This window comes from Ursus maritimus, unplaced genomic scaffold (genome assembly GCF_017311325.1).
Source record: "Ursus maritimus isolate PB19 unplaced genomic scaffold, ASM1731132v1 scaffold_5, whole genome shotgun sequence".
NCBI lineage: Eukaryota > Metazoa > Chordata > Mammalia > Carnivora > Ursidae > Ursus > Ursus maritimus.
The window spans coordinates 32,157,636-32,174,443 of NW_024426663.1; the positions used below are offsets into that span (position 1 = coordinate 32,157,636).

At 44.8% G+C, this 16,808-nt stretch overlaps 1 long non-coding RNA gene across 1 annotated transcript in view; it reads left to right on the forward strand.

The window, feature by feature from the left end:
* The first annotated feature begins 1,002 nt into the window (after nucleotides 1-1,002).
* Nucleotides 1,003-16,808, forward strand: part of LOC103663570 — a 134,738-nt gene continuing 118,932 nt past the window's right edge. Inside the window, exon 1 of the long non-coding RNA XR_005832470.1 lies at nucleotides 1,003-1,159. This is a non-coding gene — a long non-coding RNA (uncharacterized LOC103663570). The remainder of the gene's footprint in view (nucleotides 1,160-16,808) is intronic.

Here is a 16,808-nt window from a genome sequence, read left to right on the forward strand (position 1 = left end):
TGTCCTGCTGACCCACCCTCTGCAATACCCCTCGAGCTGTCACCCACTCTGGCCCAAGCTACCGCCACCCTCATTCATGTGGATTCTTCCAAGAACTTCTGTCCGGTCTCTGTGCCTCCACGCTTGCCTCTCTGCAGGCCCATGTCTTCCGCACAGCAGACGAAACCAACTTTTCAAAATAGAACCAATAAGTCACCCCACGGCTTAAAGGCCAAGGGTAAAAATTCTTAAGGCCTTCAAGGCGCTGCCTGTCTTTGCTGCCACTTTTGGCTCATCTTGCCCATTGCTGTTCACGGGGTCCTGCAGGTCCTGCGCTGTGGTTCCTTCCTCACCAGGCTGCCTCCTGCCCCGTGCTACCTGGTGAACTCCCCCTTCCATCTGCCTAATCGACTCCCACGCAGCCGGTAGCCCTCTGCTCAGACATTCCTCCTGGGGGACCTTCCCAGAAAGCCACAGAGCATCATGAGGATCTTCGCGGCAGCACCCCTCACAGTTGTCACCTTACTCTCACTGTGTGATTCCTTGATGTAGGTCTGTCTCTCCCCCTGCTTTCCAGACTTAAGCAACGTGAGGCCCAAAGACGGGCCGGCGGCTCCTACACACACTGTTGCATCCCAGCGCCACCACTGGTCACGGTGTGTGGGATGAATGAACAAAGCAAATGCCCTAGCTTTGGGGGGAGGGTCACACTGGGAAAGGTGGCCTGGTGGCCGTAGACGTGGAAGGGAGTGCTGAAACATAAACTGAGGTAAGTTAAAATTTTTAAGAGTGTATTTGAGCGAAAATTGACTTGAAGAGGGCAGCAGGAAACAGAACGTGGGTAAGGGCACTCCTCTGACCAGAGCCTAGGGAGGCTGTCATAGACAGAAGGTGAACGCAAAGCAAGGAAATTATTGATTGGCTATAGCTCAAGTTGTTGCCTTATTTGGAAAAGCCTAGATGGCTGTTTGTGATTGGTTGTCCTTAGGTTCCGATTTAGTAACCTGGAGGCATTGGCGGACTTCGGTTTTGGTTTGCTGACGTTGTTGGCTGTGAAGGTGTTAGAGCCACTTCGGTCTAATGAGCCCCTTGCTTAATTAATTTAGTAGGAGAGCTGAGAAGGCAGGAGACAGGAGAGACTTCGGGAGGCAGAATCCCCGTGACTCACAAAGCACCAAAGGTAAGAGAAACTTGAAGACGTTTATGAATTCCCAGGCTTGATGGCTGTTTCCCCATAAGCACACTTATCCCAAGAGGTGTCTCGTAAAAGAAGAAAAGGGGTTCCTGTAAATACCTCTGAAAAGTGTTCTCATCTATACCTCTTTTTTGGAGCCTCACAATACAAATTACCATATCAAAAACTCTTTAAGGTTACTTAAAGCCTATTTGACTTGAAATGAGGAAGTTGGAAGGAAGAGCTATTTGGTGGGTGGGGAGGAATTGGAGGATAATTACCTTTTTCTGATCTGTAGAGTTAAAATACCAGTGGATTTCTGAGCGGGGATGTTGAACAGCTCATTGCAAATTAGGTCTGGAGATGGGAGAGTAGATTTGTGAAAATGCTCAGAAAAACATCCAGTAGAATTATCGTTCAGGCCCGAGCATGTCAGTCTCTTACAGGAATGGGCTTTCTGGGGATACAATCCTTTAGCCCCCAGACAAACTGTCTTGGAGGAAAGTTCAGATGCAGGAGCAGAAGGGATTATTTCAGAATAAGTGGGCATGTTGATGAGACTCAGACTCTCCTGCAGAGCTTAATGGTCTGCTAATTCCTTACCCAATATTCTCTCTCTTCTTTTACTTGGGAAATGTATTATTTGGGGTTTCACATATGCCCACCAAACACCCTTGCGGTGAAGGGTGGCCAGTGAAACATAAATGGATGTTGGTTGGGACTTCCTGTCAAGCTCTTCAGAAGGGATCTACTTGATACACCTGTGTTCATAAACAGCATTATTCGCCATAGCCAAAAAGGGGAAAAACCCAAATGGCCATTGACATGAATGGATAAACAAAATATGATATTGCTCTCTAAAGGGAAGAGCCAATAGCCAAAGAGCCACCCATGGGCAGGCCAGGGAGGTCTGTATGGTTCTTGAGTGATAAGCAGGAGAATTATGCTTTTCATATAATTCTTTAAAGATAAAACCTCTTTGTAAATAATTCGTCACTATAATAATTTTAGGGGTGAGACTGCCAAGTTCTTGGCTATAACTCATGCTTGAGTATTAGTTGCACTCTCTGTGACTGGGCTAATTGTATGTTACTGATGCCATATGTATATTTATTCAATGTCAACCCACATTTATTTGAGTCCCACTTTGTACTTGAAGTGAGCAGCAAGGAACAATAGGCCTGACTGAAGCCACATGATAGATCTTATTGCAAACCACAAGCTTTTAAAATTCCCCATTAAATGCAGAGGGTCTTCATAGAGGGAAGGAACTAAGATCCGTATTGATAAATACAGACACCAGATGATCTCATTGCCTTTGCCTCCGTCCACCCACCAGAGTGTCTCTCAAGGTCCCTGGTTAATTGTGACACTAACAGGCTCCTTTATAGATCAGTCATGAGTTTTAATTAAAAAAAAAAAGTCTTGGGATTGCATTTGAGCTCAAAGTTAGAAGAAAGAAGCGCCTGCAACCAGGTGATTGAAGAGTGGATGGAGAGTAATGCAGAGGTGACCTCAGGCAAGTCTCCTCTGCAAGACTCGGGTCCTCATCTGTACAAAAAAAGTGGTGGAAAAGGTTATTTCAGGAACCTTCCAGAGTTGATAATCTGTGATGCTACTTATTGAGCTAATTAAATGAAATGGCTTGCTAGGAATTTTGAAGTTGTGCCTAGCCTGGAATGCTGGAGCCCTAAGTTACAGGACGTTCAGCCACTCATTCACTCATTCATATTTTCATCCCCTGAGCATTATTGATCAAGTGTCTGCTGTGCCTGTTCTTAGGTGCTAGAATTGTCTAGATGGATATGACACGGTTCCTGGAGAAATTCAGGGTTCACCTGGTGAGGCACAAAAGCCTTATGTGGTGATCAGAGCTTTAATAAAGGTGGGAGCACAAAGGAGGAAATAGCTGCTGGGGGGTGTGGGGGGGAGTTTCTCAAAGCAATTAAATGAGAAGATAGGATCTTGAAAAGAGTGGCTTGCTCCAGCTTGGGAGCTAGACAGGGAATGAAAGAGGTCAGGTCATAGGGACTTGTCATGGTAAGAACTTTGGTCATTTTCTGGTTGAGAATAATCGAGGGCAATAATGAAATAATCAAATAAACACGAATAACAGTCATATAAGGAATAAACAGGGGAATAATCAAAAGTAGGTTCTAAAAGCATCCTCTGCTTAAAAAAAAAAGATTTTAAGTAATCTCCACACCCCATGTAGGGCTCAAACCCACAACCGCGAGATCAGGAGTCACGTGTTCCATGGATGGAGCCAGCCAGGCGTTAAAAACCTTTTAAACAAAGCATCTCCTTTTAAAGATGGCTCACGATAAGAAAAACCCAGGGAGTTGCTCATATCCATAACCTGGTGGAATGTGACAGCAAAAACTGTAAAGTAGGCCCTAGGTCCACAAAGCTCAACAGATAATCATCCCTCCTGTCTCTTATCATCGCTTTAACAGTGTACCATGGTTTTGCAAATGCCAAGAGTTCATTGCTGTTCACGGGTGAATGATATTCCACTGCATATATGTACAACTTCTTTGCGGAGCTAGAGAGTATAATACTCAGATGCGGAATTTAAGAAACGGGGAGGATGGCTGGCTCTGTTGTCAGAGTGTGCAGCTCTTCATCTTGGGGTCATTAATTTGAGCCACACGTTGGGAGTAGAGATTACTTACCAAGAAAGAGAGAGAGAGAGAGAGAGAGAGAGAGAGGGAAACCAAGAAACAGACTCTTAATTATATTAAGAGAACTGATGGTTACCAAGGGGGAGGGGTTGGGTTAAACAGGTGATGGGGGTTAAGGAGGGCATGTGTTGTGATGAACACTGGGTGGTGTACGAAATTATTGAATCACTATATTGTGTACCTGGAACTAATATAACACTGTATGTTAACTGGAATTAAAATATAAACTTAAAAACCCAGAGTAACATAACTTAACATGTCATGGTTCAGTGTCAAAATGATCAAGTTAGGGCACCTGGGTGGCTCAGATGGTTAAGCGTCTGCCTTCAGCTCGGGTCATGACCCCAGGGTCCTGGGATTGAGTCCTGCATCGGGTTCCCTGCTCAGCAGGGAGTCTGCTTCTCCCTCTGCTTTTCCCCTGGTTTGTGCTCTCTCTCGCTCGCTCACTCTCTCTCTCCCTCAACTAACTAACTAACTAACTAACTAACTAACTAACTAACTAACTAACTAAAATCTTAAAAAAAAATACTCAAGTTAGGTCCTTTTTTTTAGTAGTTCAAGAATGCAGAGGGGTAACTTTGAACTTAGACCAAACTCAAATCCCAGTGCCATGTAACCTTAGGCTGATTACTTAACCTCTCTGAACCCCAATTTACTCATCCACAAAATGAGGATAATACTTCCTTTTAAGGTTATGAGAATCAAATAAGTCAATGAAAGTATTTAGAATTTGTTAGTGCAATTATACATCTCTGGTTTTTAAAAATAAAATCTTCCCCATTGGACTAGAAGTTCTGTGAGGATAACAGCTCTGCTTTTCCTTGTCCTTAGACCTATAGTGCCTAGCACAGTGCGTGGCTTCTGTTAATCAGGGATGACGATGATGACTTCTTATAAAACATACGGTGTGATGATGAGGGGCATCCCCTTAGGACTTCCTTCTACAATTTTTGTTAAATCAAGAAGTCAGGTATAATAGCTCACCCTATTTGTATAGACCTCATGTCTGGGCTCTCTTCTGCCATGCAAGGTGTTGCAAAGACATCAGTTAGGTTACGGAGATTCTTATGAACTATTAGGTTCACAGCATCAGCAGGAAGAGAGTCCTGAGGCAAGGTAGTTCATTTCCCATCTTAGATCAGCCATCCATACAGCCTTATGGTCAGCCTCCAGATCTTTTAAAGGATGCTTCCTCAATCATGACTTCATTTTCCTTGGGGTTAGTCTCCACGGTAATTTAATTTTCTTTTTTTTTCTATAATTGAAATATATTTAACGTATAACATTGAATAAATTTAAAGTGGGCAAAAAGTTGATTTGATACATTTATATATTGTAATGATTGCCATTGTAGCAATGATGTTTAGCACCTTTCTCAGGTCACATAATTATCATTTCTTTTTAGTGGTTGGAATAATTAAGATCTAGTTTCTTAGTAAGTTTGATGACTATAATATAAAATTGTTGACTATATTCACTATATTGTACATTAGGTCTCTAGTACTTATTTACTACTCATTGCGAGTTTGGACCCTTAGTCAACATCTGTCCCATCCTCCCACCCTCCATCCCCTGGTAACCATAATTTTACTGTTTTTACAAGTTTGGTTTTTTAAGATTCCACATATAAGTGATATACAGTATTTGTCTTTCTCCGTCTGACATCTCACTTAGCATAATGTCCTCAAGGTCCATCCATGTTGTCACACTGCAATTTTCTAAAGTGGATAATGTTAAGGTCTAAGCACTTCTGGTGCTCGGGATAACTATCACATCAAGATCAATTCCTCTGCCAGATCTGAAAGTTACGGGCAGATCTATATTGGACCAAAATAATAATTTGGGTGTTCTAGGCTTTATTCTCACGAGGCTATACATAGGGAAATACTGGTGTAGGGATAATTTCCTGCTTGGCAGTTACTTCCTGAATATAGAATAAAGTGGCCTTTTTCCGTTTTCCTCTCTTCAAGGTTGGTCCTTCACCTAGACCTTTCTGGGACAACCTCAAGATCACGGTGTCTTGCAAAAAAACATGGGCTCTAGAGTCAGACAGATCTTAGTTGCACTCTAGGCTTCCTACTTATCAACTATAAAAATGTGGGCGGGGGATTTAGCTTTATTGTGCATCAGGTTCTTTGTCTACAAAATGAAAATAATAATCATGTCTCTTTCAGAGGGTTATTATTATGAATGTCACAAAATGCAGAACATGCTATTTGCCTTAATTTCTCTGGTAGAGAATACTATACTTACTTGAAAGAGATACTTTGGAGAGGTAAGACCCTCGAGGACAAGCTCAAGATGCACAATGTGATTAACACATTGAATTGTACAAAATAGAAGGAGGATTTGACTTAGCTTATAAGGGGAAAGAGGAGAGGGTAGAGGTAGTGAGGTGGTAGAGGGCTCTATATTGTTTAAGTAGATATTTCCTCAAACCCTTTTCTTGCCCCCTAGCAAACCTATAGATTTGATTAAACTCACAAGATTGGTTCCGGAAACAAGTGAGTGGGGCTGGATTTCAGCTTGAGGCCAAAGAGAAGACAGCATAGGTGACTATAAATCACATACAAGGAGATTAGACTCTGACGCTCTGGGAATTCATAGAAACTGAAGGAAGGGCTTTGAACTTTCATAATTTTTAGAATTGGGAATTTCAAGCCAAGTTCACTAGAGCTCAAGGAACAAGGAAATCCCAGGGGATAGCTGGTTTCTTGAGGATTTGAGTTAATGTACCTAAAAGCTGTCTACTACCTTGTGTTCATCTAAAAACTGATGGCTACTATCTTTGGCTATACTCAAATCCAAAGTTGTATATTAGATGTGAATTGGCATTTCAATGCTGGAGTTAAGCCCAGATCAAGATATTAGATATAAGAAGACGACTTCGTCTAACTTAAAGAGGAGAGGAAGGAGAGAGTGAAGAAAAGAGATGCCCAAAATAGCTATTTCTGCCCATCCAGCCCTTCATTTGTTGTGAGGAGCATTTGCTCGACTCCAGACACAAGAGCTCTCATTTTTACACTCACAGTAACTAGCTTTGGAGCGTTTCATATGCCTTCTAATCTCTCAGCTTGTTTGGTTTGAATGAAATAAGGGCAAGTTAAAGTGCTTTTCCAAATATATAGTGTTACAGAAGAGTAATGGCGACTGTGATCATGGCTGCCATGACCACCCACCTCTGAAAGCTAGTTGAGGGCATGGGCTACTGTCTTATTCATGGCCGCATCTCTCTGCCTAAGACAGTGCTCAGAAAGTACTTACCGAGTGGACAAATGACTGTGTTCATCATTTTTCACTTTTTGAGCAACCATTCTAACTGAAAGTTTATTCTCTACCCTGACTCCATAGCCCCGATGCCAACGCTTCTCTGTTCCTCTGACCCCCACTTCTGTTTCTTCTCTTTCAGCCAATGACTTCATCCACTACTTTACAGAACACTGAAAAAAAGGTTACTGCATTTCTTCCTCTTGAGCCAATTCCATGTCCCTGGGGTTTCTATTTCCTACCCATAAACCCAAGCGATCTGGTTTCTGTCCCACCACTCAACTGAAATGGTTCCCAACGGTCAATGTAAATTCACTGATTGAAAGCCTGATTACCTTTTCTTAGGTTTATTCTTCTTGACCTTCTTGAAACACAAGACACTGTGGTCACATCTGGTCCCTTGAAGCTTCATCCCTTGGCTGCTGGACTCTACCACCCACGGTCTTCTGACCATATAGAGTGTATATCCTTGTTGTCTTCCTTCCCTTCTTCTGTGTATCCCTGTCTGTGGACCAAATTCTCATTTCCTCCTCACCAAATCTCTATTGGTTTTTACCTTTTCAACTTCTACGACACATGGGCACCAGCACCTGGATCGTATCTTCCCGCCTAGACTCTCTGCTTCCCTAGTGTTCCAACTTGCTGCTCTGTTCTTCAGGGAGGACGCTTGGGATCCACCTCCACCTCTACCTGGGGGCAGGTCTCCCCTTCCTCAAACTGGAAGGCAGCAGCTGAGAGGAGAGACATTGGGACTGTCTCCTTGGTCTTCCCCTCTCTTGGAATCTATCACAACATCCTGTATGATTCCCATTTAGATGACTCATGGACACATTCTCTGGCTGTAATCTCATCAGACGTTGGTCCACATTTCCCATGGCTTCCTAGATACTTCCATTAGAAGGCCCCACCACCTTCTCAGACTCAGCTCTTCTAAAATGTGACTCACTTTCCCATATAATCTGAATCCCCCTCTTTACAATCAATAGTACTACCATTTTCTCCAGTTTTTAAAGTTTACTTTTGGTTTTCAAATTCATCTTTGATTCCTCCTGCTACTTCTAACTTACTTGTGCTCGATTTAATTATACTAAAATAACCTGTTGCCTATTCCTCTCTTCTCTCTAACATCCCTCTCATTTTCCCTTATTTCCATTCCGACTGCATTTCCTTTCCAACCTCACTTTGCTTTAGGTCATCATCTCAATGAATGAATACAGTATCCCCCAGCTTACCACTAGTTGGTGTTTGGAGTATTTGGAGTTGGATATGTCGGATGTGAGAGAGAGGCAGAGGGAGAGGGAGTGGGAGAGGAAGAGGAAGAGAGAGTCTCAAGCAGACTGCACTGAGCATGGAGCCGGATGTGGGGCTCGATCTCACGACCCCGAGATCACGACCGTGAGGTCATGACCTGAGCTGGAACCAAGAGTTGGATGCTTAACTGACTGCGTCACCCAGGTGCCCCAAGGCCTTACTGCTTCTTACTGTGTACTGATGACATTGTCCTTGTGCCTCATCCCTGGCCAGGTACACATGACCTGCTCCTTCTCACTGCTCAACTCCTACTCCCCTTTCATGGCTCAGCTTGTCTCGCCTCCATGCGGCCTCCCTGACACAGCAGATCATACTGCTTTCTTTCTCCTCGAAACACACCAGCTTTTATGTATTATTAGCACCATTTCCTACTTAGGAAAAGTGCTGTTGTACTACATTAATGTATTTAGTAAATATTTACTGAGCGCTCTCCTAGGCACTGGGGAAATAGTGTGGAGTAGGGCACAGAGTGAAGCTTACACTCTAATTATGTGTGTGTGGAAGAGGTAGTTAGCAATTACATGAGTAAGTCAGCAATTGAGAACACTCTAGCAATAAGTGCTATGAGGAAAATTAAACGGGGATGGATTTGAAAGTCTTCGAGCAGCTATTCCGAATTGGTGGCGTGGAAAAGGAGAATTTATTGATTTTCTCAGCAGGGAACATTTACATTGAGATCTGAATCACAGAGGAGTTAACCCTGGGATGATCTGGGGCAAGAAGTTTCTAGCTGAAGAGGCTAGCAAGTTCAGTGCCCCAAGAATGGAGTAAGCCTAGTGGTTGGAGGAACACAGAGAAGGTCCATTTATCTTCTGGGTATAGAGGGAAGCACGTAGTTCAGAGAGGTTGTCACAGGCACATATGGGCCCCAGATCGGACAGCCTTGCAGCCTCAAGTTAGGTTTTAGATCTCAGTTTAGATGTGATGGGAAGACATTCAAAGATTTTAAGGAGAAGAATGATATGCTCTAATTTATTTTAGAAAAATCACCCTGGCTGCTGTGTGGAGAAAGAGCAGAGGAACCACCAAATGGAGGCAGGGAGGCTGGTTATGAGGCCACTGCAGGAATCCCAGAGAGTCTTGGTGGTGGAAGTGATGCAGGATGAGGGAAGGGCGCAGACTGGGAGATGTCTTGGAGATGTGGCTCGCATGACTCGCTGAAAAACCAATGTAACCACAGAGAGGAAGTGACAAACTAGGGATGATGTTGGGGTCTCAGCTTGAGAAGGTGGTGGTAAGAGTTTTTTTTACTGAGGTGAGGATGACAGGGGTCACCTCTGTGGGGCAGGCAGAAAGTAAAATGTTTTAGAGGAGGGAGAAGTCCGTACGGGCTAGAGGGCAGGTTGGCTCCTCAGAGGGGGGACAGGCTAGGCCTTGAGGGGTGATCCAGAGAATGATGAAGGGATGGGTCAAGACCCTGGGAAAGCCAAGGATGTCTGACCATGTTAATGCTCAAGGTATTTATTAGACCCTCAAGTGGGGGTGGTCTAACCTTCAAGTGGTCAGATAGGTGGATACGGGTCTGAACTCAGTTTATTCACTTCTTAAAAAAATCCTACCATTGTTTTCATTCACCTTTTTTGTGTGTGTACAAGCTAGGGAGCAAGCCACTCAGGGTCAGGGGTCACGCCTCCCATTTCTCGCATCTCTCACGGTACTATGACAAAACCCCGAGTACAGCAGGCTCTCAATATTTTAGGATGAGTGGATATACGTGATGAGAAAACTTAAGGACAGAGAGACTAAGTATGTCAAAACCAAGTCTGTCCTAATTCACGCCAATGATTTTCTAAACTCAAACCTCATTAGGCGTCAGCAGTCTGCTGGCCCACGTTGCTGGAGGATTAGTATCGAGGACGAGGGAGACGCAGAGATTTGAAGACCAGAATTCAACAGCAGAGGGACTTCTGGTACACTCTCTGACCTTCTCCTATCCCTCCGGCTTCTAAAGCCTCTCCTTTTCTCTTCATAATTGTGCTGGTTTTCTGTTGGTCTTACTCGTCTCTGATGGCACCCCTGTTCCTGCTCCCTGGGGTTTTCACTTAATACTCTTCACTTCACTGATCTCCTGTCTCCCTTGCCCGAGGAATTCTCTTTCATCATCAAAAGCATTTCATCAGGAACCTAGTTAGCACCCTGCTCTGTGTAAGGAGCTAGACATGTTCCTGGCCTCAAGGTTTCTGACAATTCTGAAATTCCTTTTGTATTGTGCCTTTTTGCAGAAATTGTCGTGGCCGTCCTGGTCATCATCATCTTCAGACAGCTGGTGACAGTGGACCCTGCTTGGGTCCTATAGCCTCTGCTCGGATATGGGTGTCAGTTAGAGAAAAATGTCTATTTCCTGGGCTCTCTGTGTTTTAGGACGGTGGCTTTGAGCAGGGCTGGTGAGCCAGATAGAGGTGTGGATCCTGACTGCCGCTTTCTAGCTGTGTGATTTGAGCGACGGTCCTAATTTGCCTAAACCTCAGTTTCCTCCTTTGTAAATGAGCTACTAAACACTACTTTGCAGTGTGGTCAAGACAGAAATGAGCTGATGTACGGAAGCCCTCAGTGCAGTGGCTACACAGGTAAGGACTGGATAAATGGCAGCTTCTCTTATTATCAATAAAGTGACATGCCACGTAGAGCATTAACAAGGGACAGCAAAACAGACACAAATACAATGAGAAAGTGATGATAAAATCTTAGACGTGGAAGAGGCCAAAGCAGGAAAGATAAAAGTTATTCAGGAAAGAAATGGTGAACACACACGTGACAATCTAAAGGCTTGTGTTATCAGCCTGATTGCATTCATGGGGGTCTGAGAGGGCAGGGTGACACTATTTCCCAGGAGCCACTCCATCAGGAACAGGAAGGTATGTGACTTCTCTCTTCCCAGATATGCACAGAGGCAGCAACACAGTGGATTACTTTCCCAGGACTTCTTAGGAAGATTCGCAGATAGGGACAGAATTTCTGTAAAAGTCCACTGGTGGGGGCGTGGGGGGGGGCACTGATTCTCTGGGGGTCCAGAAATGGGTCTCTGAAGGGCCTTCTCGGCTCTGCCTTGGACAAGATTGCACTAAATTCTTCGAGTTAGCTTGTAGTTTGGCAAAAAGCCTTTCCTCCCGGGTAGCAAAATAATTTTTAGATGATCCAGCTGGCACATTGCAGAAACGTGCTAATGAGTCAGGAATAATCTTCTAAGGCTCTTCCACACCAAACTTGCTCAAGGGTAGAGAATTTCCAGGGAAGCCAGTGAAAGATTTATGAGACTAATCCCAGAAATATTTTCTCCTCCACGTATTGTGTTCAACAGGGGTTCTAGAGGCAGTGGGTTTGGGGTGTGGGGTGGAGAGGGCAAATGCGAAGGGGACAAAGACAAGACTCCTGCCTTTCGGAGAGAGCTGGAGGGCAGCTCATGAGGATTTCTTGACAATGAAATATTCAAGATCCTTTCTGGATTGTACCAGCCTGCAGGGCCCACAGAGCCTCACAGATGAATCTGAGGAGGAAAGGAAGTGTAAAACCTGGAGGCATGGTGAGGGGGGGAGCTCACTCCCACTCTGGGCGGGAAGGGGGCCGATAAATTAGCTCTTCTGTCTTCACACAGATGGGGAGGAGGAAGAGGAGGAGGAGGGGTAGGAAGGAGGAGGAGAAGGAGGAAGAGTGGGAGGGAGGAGAGGGGGAGAGGGAGGGAGGGAGGGAGGAGGAGGTCAAGGTGGCTACAGTGCTTAGCCTGGTGGTGTTTCTTGTCACCTAGGGCAATTCCCTATTCAGTCCCTGCGTAGTGCTGCCTTTCCTTAGAGGGAGATGATCTCTCTGTTACATCGTGGGCTGGAGAGCTCTCCAGGCTTTCTTAGAACTTAAGGGTCCTTAAAAGAAGACCGAGGGGATACGAATTGCATCACTGGGAGAACAGCTATAACACGGTGCTGCTCTTTGGCAAAAAGGCTCCTACATGCACTCAAAATAGAGATTTCTTGACATACAAAATGGCAAAATAGAATAACAAGATTTGACTAGTTTGGCTCCATTTCAGTCATGCTTGGGCAAAGGGAACAGACACATTGGGCATGATATAGATTGGTAGATTATCCAAAGAACCTTGAATGTGCCACAACTTTAACGTTTCTTCTTCAGAAAATCTTGTAGTTGTAACAAGTGGGAAAATTAAATTATTAGGTTTTCACCTCTTGTACTTTCCCCCAGCCAGAAATAGCCAAAAAGCATGTCAACATTGGGGGAGGCTTCAGGCACCTGTGGAACTCACTAGTTGAGTAATCAAGAGATGGGCGGGGGCACCTGGGTGGCTCAGGTCATTATCTCAGGGTCCTGGGATCCCGCCCAGCATCAGGCTTCCTGCTCAGCAGGGCGTCTGCTTCTCTCTCTCTCTTTCTTTCTCTCTCCCTCTGCCCCTCCCCCTGCTCGTGCTCTCTCTCTCTCTCTCTCAAACAAATAAATAAAATCTTAAAAAAAAAAGAGATGGGTAAGCCATAGGGAAGTCTCTTCTCTTGGGTCACAAGGATATTCATTCAGCACCTCCTTTCCTCCTTACTTCAGGTAACCAGCATCGCAAGTTAGGCCTTCTAGAAGCCAGGGGGAGGGCTTGGGACTTTCAGCTCAGATTGCCTTGAGGGCCTCAGTGGTGGCTGCTACCTGGGGACAGAGGTTGCTTTCCCACCTACTTCCACCTCCACCCAAAGCTTTCCCAACAGGGATGCACCATTCAACAAGTGAAACGGAACTTTTTATAATATAATGTGCTTCAATTAGTGACAGTCTTGGTGGCAGAAAGGGTGCTCACACCATTTCCCTTCCAGAAATTTCTTAAGTGGTCTCCAGAGTTCTCAGAAATAAGACTCAGATTTTCGAACAAAAGGAGTTTGCGTGGATGAATCCACCATTGCATTAATGTTTGAATTTTGAGTCTTAAAGTTATAAGTGGACTAGGCTTGAAAGCATTCAAATACCAAGCACCTTTAAATTTTTTTACAGTTGCTTTTTTCAATACTCAAGGGCTATAAAGTATATTTGTCCTTCCCATTAATATGAAATTTTGGGATGGTGCATGATGGAGGGAGCGTGTGCACATACACGCCTGTGAAATGCGTCAGGGCAAAGTGGAGAAAGGGCTCAAGTATAGCTGAGAAAACTCCAATTTGACTATAGGCCTCAGATCCTAACCATATGTCCCAGATTTTTGGGACAGTCCCAATTCCAAATATTTAGCCCTGTGGTCAAACCAAGTATTTTATTTTTTTTTTTTTTTAAAGATTTTTTATTTATTTATTTGACAGAGAGAGACAGCCAGCGAGAGAGGGAACACAGCAGGGGGAGTGGGAGAGGAAGAAGCAGGCTCACAGCAGAGGAGCCTGATGTGGGACTCGATCCTGGTACGCCAGGATCACGCCCTGAGCCGAAGGCAGACGCTTTAACGACTGCGCTACCCAGGCGCCCCAAACCAAGTATTTTAGTTCAGAAAATAAGAATTCTGCTCAGGGAAATAAGCAGGTGACTCAGGACAGCCCTGGTTTGCATTTTATCATTTGCTCATATGGAGAGCAGATCTTGGGCAGCCCTTTGAAACACCAGCGTCTGAATTATCTGCTTAAAATGATGAAAAAATACCCCAGCCATCTAATGGCAGGTCTGTTTCCAGTTTCTTTTCACTGGATTGTAGTATGTAATGGACCCCCTCGGTCTGCCTGGTCAGCCCAGGAGACGAGCACGTGTGATCAGGCCAGGAGAAATTCAGCTCTACCCGTATTCGCGGACTGCAGGGTACACCCAAAGGAGGCCGGGCGCACAGCGAGGCTAGCAGAGCCGCCAGAGTATGATGCTACAGCCAAATACTCCTCCCTTCAGAACCCCACATAATAATAATTAATCGTCTTCTGGTAATGGTGCATCCCTTATACTGTTGACTTATCTCTTGGAGGAAGACGGAAGTGAGTTAACATGTGTGAACTGGAGCCACAGGGCACAAGTCCAAGATTTGATTGTGAGAACAAAACTCTTAATTAAGACTTTTGATTTCTTCTCATGAGATGTGCAGGATTCCCAGCCTTATCAACATTGGGAATACCCAGTGCTTTAAAAAAATTTTTTTAATAATCCCATGTTCTTTGCTAATCGGAAACAGGAAAGACTGATTAAAAAAAGTTTTGGAGCTGGGTCTGGTGGGAATTAGAATGACACCACTGATGCGATTCACGTGGGCTACTAAAGGGCTTCACATAGAAATTACTTCCAGTGCTTCCCCCGCAACCCCCACCCCCTCACCGCCCCTGTCCTGCTCAGGAGCCTGTGTGTCCTGCTGATTAAAGAAAAAAAGCCACTGTATTTACCAACATTGCTGATCCAGCCAATCCCTCCGGCTTCTGTGTTTTGAACTAATGTGGGGTTTGTTTGAGTCTGAGGTAGGCTTACAAGTAGAGGTTCAGACCACCCACTTTTGGGATCTCTAAGGCAGTGCTAGACCTAGGTTGAAGGGAGGGACTTCATGCAAGCTTGCGGGTTTGAGCAAAGGCAATTTTAACTCTGTCAGAAAGTCCTTTGCAGGCATTTTCATATTAGTGTCCCCCAGGGGATGGGGCTAAGCCCAGGTCCCCCCCGCCCCCTGATTGCCCACACCGTGTGAATCAATCCACCCGCACATGACGGCAGTTTCAGTTTCCTGGCTTTTCAGCAAACAACATTTATTTAGGCATTTTCATTAAAAAAAAAAAAATGAGGCCAGAATGCCCAACCTTCTCCCATCAGTTGCCTATTTTCTCTCCTAGGAGACTATTGTAGTCAGGGATGCTCAACCCTTTCTGGTGAGGAGCTGGTTTTGAGTTTGCCAAGGAAGTCACAGAATCATAGAGTATTCAACCTGGATCCCTGGCTCGAATTCTTTCATTTTATTGGCGTGGCAACCATGGCCTAGAGAAGGAGGAGGACTTGGCTAAAGTCATAGTGCTACTGCTTCTTTATTTACTAATTTATTCATGCATCGAAGAAGTGATACACATCTGCTACATGTTGGGCACTATGCTCAGCCCCGGGTATGAACAAGACAGAAAGGATCCGTTAGGAGTTTGCACTCGGCTCAGAAAGATAGTTGCTAAGAAAGTAAGCATTACAAATGATAATGTATTTCATGAATTAAACAGACTGCTGGGGGGTAGGGAGAACCTCGCTTGGGTAGGGTCTTCAGGAAGGTCCCTGGAACGTGAGGTTTTAGGCACTGCGAGAGGAAGGGGTATGTGGCGGGAGCATTGCTGGTAGAGGGAAGAAGGGGAGTTCCGGTAAAGAAGTGCAGACAGCTGCAGGCCGTTCTGATTCTCCAACAGGAATCCTCTTCCGATTACCCATGGCTATCAGTGGACTGTTCATGTTGCCCTGGTGGATCTTGAATGACCAGCAGCGTTTATTCTTAGATGCCATGCTAAATTATTCAGACATTCCCCACTCCCTTTTTTTATCTATTGTAGTAGAAGTGATACATAGATTAGACCAGGAGAGATTTTATGTAAAATAGATATTCTACCCCATCCTGGTATGGAGAAGGGAGAAATTCCCCACCCCTGCATGCCCACTGAGTTTCAACAGTGAAGATAAATTACTCATCCATGAGTATAACATACACACAAGGACAACTCAACACAGCCCAATCCTTGATTGCTCTTCCTCAGCTAGAAATAGCCTTCCCTTCCCCCTAGCTCCAGGTCTCTGTCATGGTACTTGGAAAGAGTGCGAGAGTGAGCACAAATGGGGGGAGGGGCAGAGGGTTAGAATCTTTAAGCAGACTCCCCACTGAGTGGGGAGATCAGGAGACCATGACCCATGAGATCATGACCTGAACCAAGAGTTGGTCGCTCAATGGGCTGAGCCACCCAGGCGCCCTGGACTATTTAGTTTTTATGTACATCCATCCTCTCTAATGTCTTCTAAGTTCCTTGAGGCTAGGATGGTACTGGATTCATCATCACCTAGCAAACCCAGCACCCAGCATAGTGCCATGCCCATAAAAACTGCTCAGTGAATATTTGTTGAATGAATCATATAGAGGAACTTAAAAATAATCTTAGGTGGAGGAGATGTTAGAAAGGGAATGCTGCTGTTTTTTTCTTTTTGCCTTTTGCACAGTGGTCAGTATAGGGAGCCCATCATGATGACTTTTATTACCAATAACAAAAAATGGCCATCATGGGATCCTTGCTTAATTCCTGTGATGAAGCCATTGGCTCGGTGACAAGAATATCACAGAGGACAGAGAACCAAACACTGAGCTATTTAACAGAACCCTCAGCAGGGCCATTGTTGCATCATTCTGTGGAGATGTGAAGTAACGTCTGAGCGCTCAGTTCTCAGCGCCGCGCTCCCTCAGTCCCTGCTCCCAGTTCAGACAGTGACACAGACCCTGCATC